Source organism: Microtus ochrogaster, linkage group LG2, assembly GCF_000317375.1.
Source record: "Microtus ochrogaster isolate Prairie Vole_2 linkage group LG2, MicOch1.0, whole genome shotgun sequence".
NCBI classification, from domain to species: domain Eukaryota; kingdom Metazoa; phylum Chordata; class Mammalia; order Rodentia; family Cricetidae; genus Microtus; species Microtus ochrogaster.
In genome coordinates, this window is record NC_022028.1 from 54,520,300 (window position 1) to 54,530,071 (window position 9,772).

At 43.0% G+C, this 9,772-nt stretch overlaps 1 pseudogene; it reads right to left on the reverse strand.

Annotated features, from left to right (window-relative positions):
• Window positions 1–3,032: 3,032 nt before the first annotated feature.
• On the reverse strand, window positions 3,033–4,816 carry LOC101992886 (annotated as a pseudogene).
• Window positions 4,817–9,772: the final 4,956 nt, after the last annotated feature.

A 9,772-nucleotide genomic window follows, 5' to 3' on the forward strand; every position in this document is an offset into this window, starting at 1 on the left:
GTCTCCTCTCTGGGGGACTGCAAAATCATCTGGGGGAGTTTTATCCATTAAACCTGTACTTTTTCTGATTCGCTTTGATTTGGTCTGATCAGGACTGCTGTGTTGGCAGAGAGGTTTATCGGGGTGCAGAAACTTTTCAACGGGATATCATTACTGCAGGCCCTTGCTGGGAGGGGGCAGAAGACACTTCTAGCCTGCCCAGCAACAGCTGATGTCCGTCGCCTGACCACCAGAATTGGTTGCTAGGAGGGGCCTGTAGCGTCTACCAGCGTCACTATGACCGCCCTTCCTCTCAGGCAAGACCTTGCTGGGTTTTTCACTTCAGACTGGCCGCTTCTGGTCACCTGCTTTTCTTCCCCCTGCTTTTCTTCTACTGTCCTCGTTGTTTCTGATTCTGTGCAGAGTGGACTCGGGGACCAGCAAGGCTGGGGAGGACCGACTGGCGGTGAGCTGTCAGTCACCACCCAGTCACCACCGTGGCTCTGACGCCAGCAACCCCAGCAACCGTGTGGGCGGGCGGTTTCCAAGCTCAGCAGCTGTCAAGTTGCAGACCGTCTTGGAATCTTACAGGCTCTCCCTGTTTTCTTTTCTGGGGGTCGACCCAGGACCTGAAAGAGTAGGCAGGCACTCTACCTCTTAATTATGGTCCAGCCCAGTCCATTTTCCTAGTGGAGAAAAACTATATAATGGGGTAATTTTGTGACCTGGAATTTCTAGAGCTCTTTGAATTCTTATTCTAATATAACCAACCTTGTTTATGTCAGAAGTGGAATTCTCAGATGCAGATTCCGTGTCTACACCTTCCTACACCTAGCTGGCTGCGGAACGTCTGAGACTAGCTAAAGGGTCCTGCACATGGATTAAAGAAATGTTAACTCATGTATTTATAAACTGGGAAAACATTGAAGAACCAGTCTGTCCTCATCATAGGCTTAAAAGCCATCTTACAGTAAAGACAAACTAAGTTCATTCCTGTTTATGATTAAACATCTGTTTATTCAAGGATTGGGCTATGCCCCACCTGTAACCTTAACTACAAAGTGGTTCTGTATTGCCTATTCCAGGAATGGCAATCATGTCTTTGTTTTGAAAAGTTGTTTATAACCATCTAACAACCCTACCTTTGCTTCAAAAGGTTCACAACTACCTATGACTACCTTGTTAAGACCACCTGTAGATGGTTGTTGTTTACTCTTTGGGGGACCCACCACCCAACTCCCAAATAAATCACACACACAAGGGCTTATTTTACTTATGAATGCCCAGCCTTAGCTAGGCTAATTTCTAGCCAGCTTTTTGTAACTTAAATTATTCCATCTGTCTTTTCTTTCCCCAGCCCCTTATTGGCTAATCCATCTATCTTTTGCCTCTGGGCTTTTATCTTTCCCTATTTCTGTAGATCCCTCTTTACTACTTACTCTCTGACTTGCTGTGTAGCTAGGTGACTGGCCACTCCTTTATTTCTCTCTCTCTCTTTTCCAGATTTCCCCTTCTCTTTTTATTCTCTCTGCCTGCCAGTCCTACCTATCCTATCTCCTGCCTTATTATTGGTCATTCAGTTCTTTATTAGACCAATCAGGTGTTTTAGGCAGGCAAAGTAACAACACAGCTTCACAGAGTTAAACAAATGCAACATAAAAGAGCACAACACAACTTTGTATCATTAAACAAATGTTCCATAAGATAAACATATGTAAGACTTTTTTTTCATGTTTTTTTGAGACAGCATTTCTCTAGGTAACAGCCTTAGCTGTCCTGGAACTACCTGTGTAGACCAGGGTGGTCGTGAACTCACAGAGATCTGCCTGCCTGCCTCTGCTTCCTGAGTACTAGGATTAAAGACCTGCCTGGCTGAAATGTAACATGTCTTAAAATAATATTCTACAACAGTTACCTGTTACCTTGCTTTGGCCACCTGTTATGTTCTGCTCCTGTAACCTGGCCCATTTTCCCTTATTTGGAAAAATCCTAACCCTGAGCTATTAAAGCCTTGTCTGCCTTACAACCAATGCTGACTGCGTGAACCCTGCCTTAGAGTACCTCAGCCTGTGTACACAATAAAAAAGCTTGCTTTAATTGCTTGCTTTAGTTAGTTTAGCCATGATAATTTGGGTCAGTGGTCTTTCTCCTCCCATCTTTGGGATTAACACTATATTGCACATTCATAAAGCAGAGGATTCTATGAGACCAGGTACATGCACAAAATGCTAAGTGTGGTGTCTGGCCCTCAGAGAAACAATGATATACTACTATTCAGAACCTGTGCACAGAACTGTGTGAACAGAGCCTATGAGGGAAAGATTTGCTATGGACCCCACCCCATCCTCTCCTTCTTCAGGGCCTGCAAGTGAGAGACTTGTAACAGAATAAGTTTTTGAAAAGAATGAACCACAACCACCCCACCCTTTCTTTACCCACTCAACCTCAATAAACTTGTGAAAAGAATGAGTGAGGGTGTAGAGGGTGGATCTGGGAGGATATGGGTGCGATCATGATCAAAATACATAGTGTGTATGTATGAAATTCTCAATGAATTAACAAAAATATAATATTAAAAAAGAATGATTGATGAGAGGCTGGGGCTATAGTTCACTGGGGGCTGGGATGAATAATAGCTCAGTTGGTAGCATGCAGAAAGCCCTAGTTCTGATTACGGATGTGCTGTGTGGGACTATTTTATTATATGGAGAAACACAGATGCAAGGCCAGCCTCAGTGGGTTGAGGCTAGCCTGGGCTAAGTAAGTTTATTTCTCAAGTAGATTAACAAACAAACCAAAGGCAAAATTTCTATGATCTCGGCTGGGCAGTGGTGTTGCATGCCTTTAATCCCAGCACTCAGGAAGCAGAGGCAGGTGGATCTCTGTGAGTTCAAGGCCAGCCTGGTCTACAAGAGCTAGTTTCAGGACACGGTCCAAAGCTACAGAGAAACCCTGTCTTGAAAAAAAAAAAAAAAAAAAAAAAAAAAAAAAAAAAAACCCAAAAAAGTTGGAGTTTTGGGAGTTTGACATGACACCAAGGTAGAAGGAATGAATTAGTATTCTTTACCCTCTCCTTCAACAGAACCTATGTCACCCTCTTCATATCCTTCTCTAGGGCACCTTCATCTTTATAGGCCTCCTCTTCCTTTATGCCACCACCCAGGTACCTGAGCACAGTCATGCTTGACATATATCAGGTCAAACTTGTGGTCTACGTGAGCTAAGGCCTCAGCAATGGCTGTGGTATTGCTCAGCATGCATACAACTCTTGGTACCCTAGCTAAGTCTTCATCAGGTACCATAGTGGGAAGCTAGTAATCATTGTTAAATTTGAAGCCAGTGGGACACCAGTCCACAAACAAAATGATATACTTGGTCTTGATGGTTTCAATGGCACCATTGACATTTTTGGGAGAACCATGTCACCGTGGTACAACAGACAGCAAGCCATGTATTTACCATGAAAAGCATCATATTTCCCCATCTAGTTGTCTGGCTCAAAGCAGACATGATGTAGGATTCCCCTCTGTGTGTTGTGAATATGTTTTGTTACCATTGGTTAATAAAGAAGCTGATTTGGCCTGCAGCAGGGCAGAAAAAAGCCAAGCGGGAAATCCCAACATAGGCAGCGCAGAATAAAGCCAGGCAGGAAATCCCAACAGAGATGGAGAGAGAGAGAGAGAGAAAAAGAGAGAGAGAGAGAGAGAGAGAGAGAGAGAGAGAGAGAGAGAGAGAGAAGGTGGAGTTAGGGAGATGTCATGTGGCTGCCCAAGAAGCAAGGGGTAACAAACCACAAGCCTCGTGGTGAAATATAAAATAACAGAAATGGGTTTAATTTAAGATGTTAAGAGTTAGTTAATAAGAAGCCTGAGCTAACAGGCCAAACATTGTTGTAATTAATACAGTTTCTGTGTGATTATTTGGGTCTAGGTGACTAGGAAACTAAAATGCAGTCTGTGCTTCCACAGGCATTGGTGATCTCTGCCGCGGAAAGCTGCTCATGGTAACCTTTCTCAGCAGAGATGACAAGAGCATATGTGCCAGAGGGAAGTGAACGCAGGAATAGGATGCCAGTCTGGTCTGGAATTCTGTCAGATCATTATTTAGGGTTTCAACAAATCTGTGAGAAACAATATGGAAGACAAAATCTGGCTAACAAGGTGGATAAAGTTGGTATAGGTTGGGTATTCAATATCAAGACTTCTAAGACAGATGTCACACATGACCTCATTGTCTACGATGAGGCACAATCAGAGTTCTCCAAAGTTGTATGAATGGCAAGGATGGAACTGTAGGGAACAGCAACAGAGAACCCTGGGGGTGTGGGTAAATGGAGAATGCCAGCTTGAACTTCTTTCCACAATTAACAGAAGGCCTCTTCATCATCAGGGAGGTGATCCCAGAGCCATTTCCTCTACCAAAGACCTGTGTATTGGTCAGTCTGTTTGTGAATTCAGTCCAAGGCCAGGTCAGTGGTTTTTTTGCCAATGATGTAGCAGCCGTGGGCGTAGTTATTAGCAGCTGCTCAGAGTGAAAGAGCTGATGGTAGGTACCAGTGACACTTTCATCAGTAACTGTGGGGTCTATGTCTAGGAACATTGCTCTGTGCAAACACTTGCCAGTTACTGGAGTCTAGGTCTAGGAACATTACTCTGTGCATACGCTTGCCATATACCCATCTCAAGATGTTGAAGGAGTCATCTGCTCATCCAATGGTCTTCTTACTTGGCCCCTGACCATGAGGCTGGATTCCATGTTTGAGGCAGTAGAGATCCTAGCAGGCATTGCCAATCTGGACACCAGCCTGGCTAATTTGGGCAGCGATGCACTCATGCATGGTAGTAGCTACAGGTTAGGAAGTGAGAGTGACAGAAGCAGACACAATACCAGTTACAGTCCCCAACAAGCTAAGACTCCAGGTAAGTAATACAATAGCAAGGTTCTTAATATACCTCATGACACTGTTGACGTAGTTATGAACTACAAAGGTTAAACCAGCTTAGTCTGCTGTCTGGAGGAAGCAGGGGGACTCTAAAGTAATAGATAATAGTAGGAGGTAGAGTTGATGTGACCAGAGTGATTTTGAGTTAGTTACGGTTACCCTGGTAGTAATATTCTGAAAAGAATAGGCATTTCAAATATTTCAGTACAACCCCACCACCACTTCTCTGTAGTGTCTAATGTAGCCTAGGTGGCCCTAACATCAGATTTTAGCTAAAGCTCATTGTGAGCTCTGATCTTCCTGTCTTTACTTCTCAAATACTGAGAGTACAGGATTTGTCATCATGCTGAAATTTCAGAGCTCTGCTAAAATGGGTTTAACTAGGAATTTACAGTTGTATATAAATCAGAGCTAGAAGCTGTCCTGAAGTTTACTAGAAATGAGAGATTTATTTTTTTATTTCATTTAATGTTTTTGATATATTTTCACAGTGAACATATGGACTTTATAATAATGATTTTTGAAAAAATGTTATACAACAAACACAACTGAAAAAGCATTTGCTCTTTAGACTTGCTCCATCTCATTAGAGTTGGCTTGTAACTAATGCCATCTAATGGGCTAATTAAGTAATTGAATTGTGCACGGAGGGCACATGCTTGCAATCCCAGCATCCTGGTGTCTGAGGCAGAAGGGTTGCCTGCAGTTTGAGACTAGTTTGATGTGTATAGTAAGACCTTATCTTAAAGACACACGCTTGCACGCATGCATACACGCAAGCACGCACGCATGCGCGCGCGTGCACACACACACACACACACATTCTTGCTTTCAGTTGTACAAGAGCACAGAGAAAATGCATGGATGCTGAAGACTTCAATGGAGAAAATGAACCATGACACAACAAAAATCCCTCACTAGAGTTACAGAGTTCATTCTTAATGAGCTATTAGACCACCGAATGATGATAAAACATACCAACATCTGCATGCCACTCAACAGAGGAAATATTCATCACTGATATGTGTCAGGTAGATTTTTACAGCCTTAGACCAAAAAAACACATTTTCTGTCAATGTGTTTATTTTTCACAATGGTATATATAATGGCAGATAAGCGATATTTATTCTAATTTCACAGATCATAGAGGGATTGTGAAGAGACCATAAGTCAGATGATTATTGTCCTCGCAAGATCTAGGGCCCTAGACCTTAGGTCACCAGACTGGCATTCTTCTCAAAGTGTTTCTCTACAGAAACATCTCTTCCATATTCACTGTGAGTACCTGAACCGAGACCCAGGAAAGAGGCCTTAAGATATCCTCTGTCACATAATGTGACATTCTTTCCCCAAAATGGTTTTACTTATATATACTCAAGGTAACTGTGTTTGAGGATCCAGTTTATTGCATTATTGTCAATACTTGCTTTAAAACTTTTAAAATTATGTGTATATGTCACCAAGTGAAACCTCAAGTGCCAGAGATGGGATACATGTTTTCTGGCTATTGACCAAAAGGGTCCCAAATACCACCCCAAAACATCACAGGCTGTTTATTGTCCCTTGCTATTTTGATGATTCCCCACAATCTGATAGTAGGTCCTTGTTGCTGAAGACACAACTTACATTGTCGAACATGGAGCAATACTGCCGGTGCCCAATTAGAAGTTTCGTCCGTACACTGGCATTCATGGTACGAGAAGGTACTCTACATGCTACCATAGGAGAAAAGTAATCATCACTATCACCTAGCTATAAACCTCATTACCTACAACAGCAACCTGTCTGCAAAATAGACTAGTGTAATAGTGGCGCTTATGCAATGGGAGCAACTGTGTTGGTTTGAACAAGAATGACCCTCATAGGCTCATATATTTGAATGCTTAGTCAGCAGTTAGTGGAAATGTTTGGGAAGGGTTAGGAGGTGTGCCCTTGTTGGAGTAGTTGTGACCTTGTTGGAGGAGGTGGTGTGTGTCTTGTTCCTTCTCTGCTTGCTGCATGCTTATTTGCTTCCTGCCAGGATAACTGTGCTTTTATGTGTCAACCTGACACAAGCCAGAGTCCAGAGTCATCAGAGAGGAAGGAACCCCCACTGAAGAAAGGGCTCCATGAGATCCGGCTGAAAAGCATTGACTCAATTAGTGATCAATAGGGGAGGGCGTGGTGGGTGCTGCCATCCCTGGGCTAGTGGTCTTGGCTTCTATAGAAAAGCAGGATGAGCAAGCCAGGAGGAACAAGTCAGTAAGCAATACCCCTCCACGACCTCTGCATCAGCTCCTGCCTCCAGGTTCCAGACTGCTTGAGTTCCTGTTCTGATTTCCTTCAATGATGGACCATGAGCTGGAAGTATAAGTCAAATTATCCCTTTCCTCCCCAACTGGCTTTTTGGTTCATGGTGTTTTGTCACAGCAATAGAAACCATAAGATATTGATCATGGGATAAACCTTAAAAACTGCAAGCGAATCCCCAATTAAATGCTTTATTTTTATAAGAATTTCCTTGGTCGTAGTGTCTCTTTAACAGTAATAGAACAGTGACTAAGACAGTAATTTACTACTTTTTTTCTTGGATTTAAGGTCCACGCCATAAGATGGAACCCATACCTGACAAAAACATGACCCGGAACCTGAAATACACAGGTCATAGACCCTGGGGGAAAACCTACAACTATTAATTTGCTAACAGAGCATAGCAGCAAAATGACTCCTGGTGACACATCACTGTACTCATAGATTACATTGCTCAACTCCATTGGAGAAGCTTCTTTTTGTTGTAGATGGGAATTAACACAGAGACAAAAAAACTGGGTGGTGTGTGGGGAGTGAGAGACTTTGGAGCACTAAGCTGTAAACGAGAAGTCATTATTAAAGCCCTCTACTTAAGGTTAAGGGATCTATGCAGAAGAGGAGACAGAAGGACTGGGAGACTCAGAAGTGGCGGATGGCTCCATGGAAACAATGTTCTTTAGACAGCACACACAGGCCTTCTCGGGTTCAAACCAGACAAAATCCCAGCACTAAGATGGGGACATGGACACAAAATCCCTTCCCTAAACAAGAAGCTACTTTCAGTTAGTGTCTGTTGAGAAAGGGAAAGTCAGTTTTCTCCAGTGGAGTGTCATTGGGTATATCTGTCACACTCCAGGGCAGTCTTGTGTCCACAAGTAGTTGGAGAACTAAAAAATACAGACTCCATTTTTTTGTGCGCTTTTTATTTTGTTTTTGTTATTTTTAATCTTATTGGGTTTGTTTTGATTTTCTCTTATTTAAAGAGAGAGAGAGAGAGACAGACAGATAGACAGACAAAGGCAGACAGAAATAGGAAGAAAAGAAAGAAAACAAAATTCGGTGGGTAGTGAGGTGGGGAAGACCTGGGGGAGGGGAAACTAAGATCAAAATAAATTGTACAAAATATAATAAAAAGGTTTATATATACAATGAAATTATATGTGTATGGAGTTTGTGCACTTGTATGCAATGCTAGAAGAATGTGTTGGATCCCCTGGAGCTGAAATTACAAGGGGAGTGTGAGCTGCCCACAGCGTAACTTCTAGGAAGCACATCTAGTCCTCTGAAGGAGCAGGATGTATGTCTAGCTCATTCTCATCCTTCACACATTAACCAGTACTGACTTTGTGCTGTTGACTCATAGACTTGTAGAGATAGGAACAACACCACCCTTAACTTCTTTAGGAAAATGGCAAGATGATGATTCAGGGACACTTGTGTGGTACATTCCTCCTGCCATTTTGGCAGACAGCTCTTCTAGGGTCCATCAACTCAAGGCCTTCCTCTTTTCCAGCAATTCCTTATCGTCTGGCAATACTTATCCACAGAGAATGAAAGTTGGACCCTGGCACAGGTGAAAATTCAGTACCCATGCTTCTGATTTTGGAGCAGGAGCTTAGGATAAGATCAAGGATTATGATCCTTTCAGAGTGATAATAGCCAGACACAGTGGTGCACACCTACAATCTTGGCACACAGGAAGCTGAGGAAGGAGGACCTAGAGATGGAGGTCAGCCTGGGTTACTTCAGACCCTTAAACCAAAACCAAAATAGAGGAGGAGAAGATAAGTGGGAGGAGGAAAAACAGGGCCAAGAACAGGAGGAGGAGGAGGATTGATTAGGCCCTCTACAGTGATGTCTCACTGTAGTAGAAATCTGACTTGGGCCACAAGTAGCACAGCAGTGTGGAGCAGAGCTTGTGTAGGTATCATAGATCATACCATGTGGTCAAAGGACACATGGGTGGTTCAGAACCCAGAGATTCTGCCACTTCCAATGCTGGGAAGAAACTTCAGTTTCCTAAAAGCTGCTGGGCAGGAAGACAGGTACCGGGCATGACAGCATCCTGGCTAGCACCTATAAATGAGCCATGTAAGCAAGGACTGATAAAAGATGATGTTCAGGTAAACAGCAGAGAAATCTGCTGGAGAAGGACTCTGCTTATAGCCCAGCTACACTGCTGGCCGCTCTACAGAAAGATGAATCTCCTCCCAGAAGAACTGTTATCCAGGTAACCATGACCCCAGTGGATTTATCTACAGCAGCTCTACAGATGCACAGAAATGTCTCAGGAAGACAGACTAGGAGCCATGGTGATGTTTACCAAGGCTGCACCTCAGGCCAAGTAGGGTCTTGGAGTCAGTATTGTCATCTCCCCACGTCTTATAAATTTGAGTTTGAGTTTCTTATTAATAGAATGGAAATAGTGTATCTATGTCAGAAACTTACATTGGAGTGGCTCCCACAACCACCTTCTGCAGTCAGTCTCTCTAGCATATTTAATTAATTTGTCCATTTTTACATATTTATTTATCTACCTATTGTGTGTGTGTGTGTGTGTGT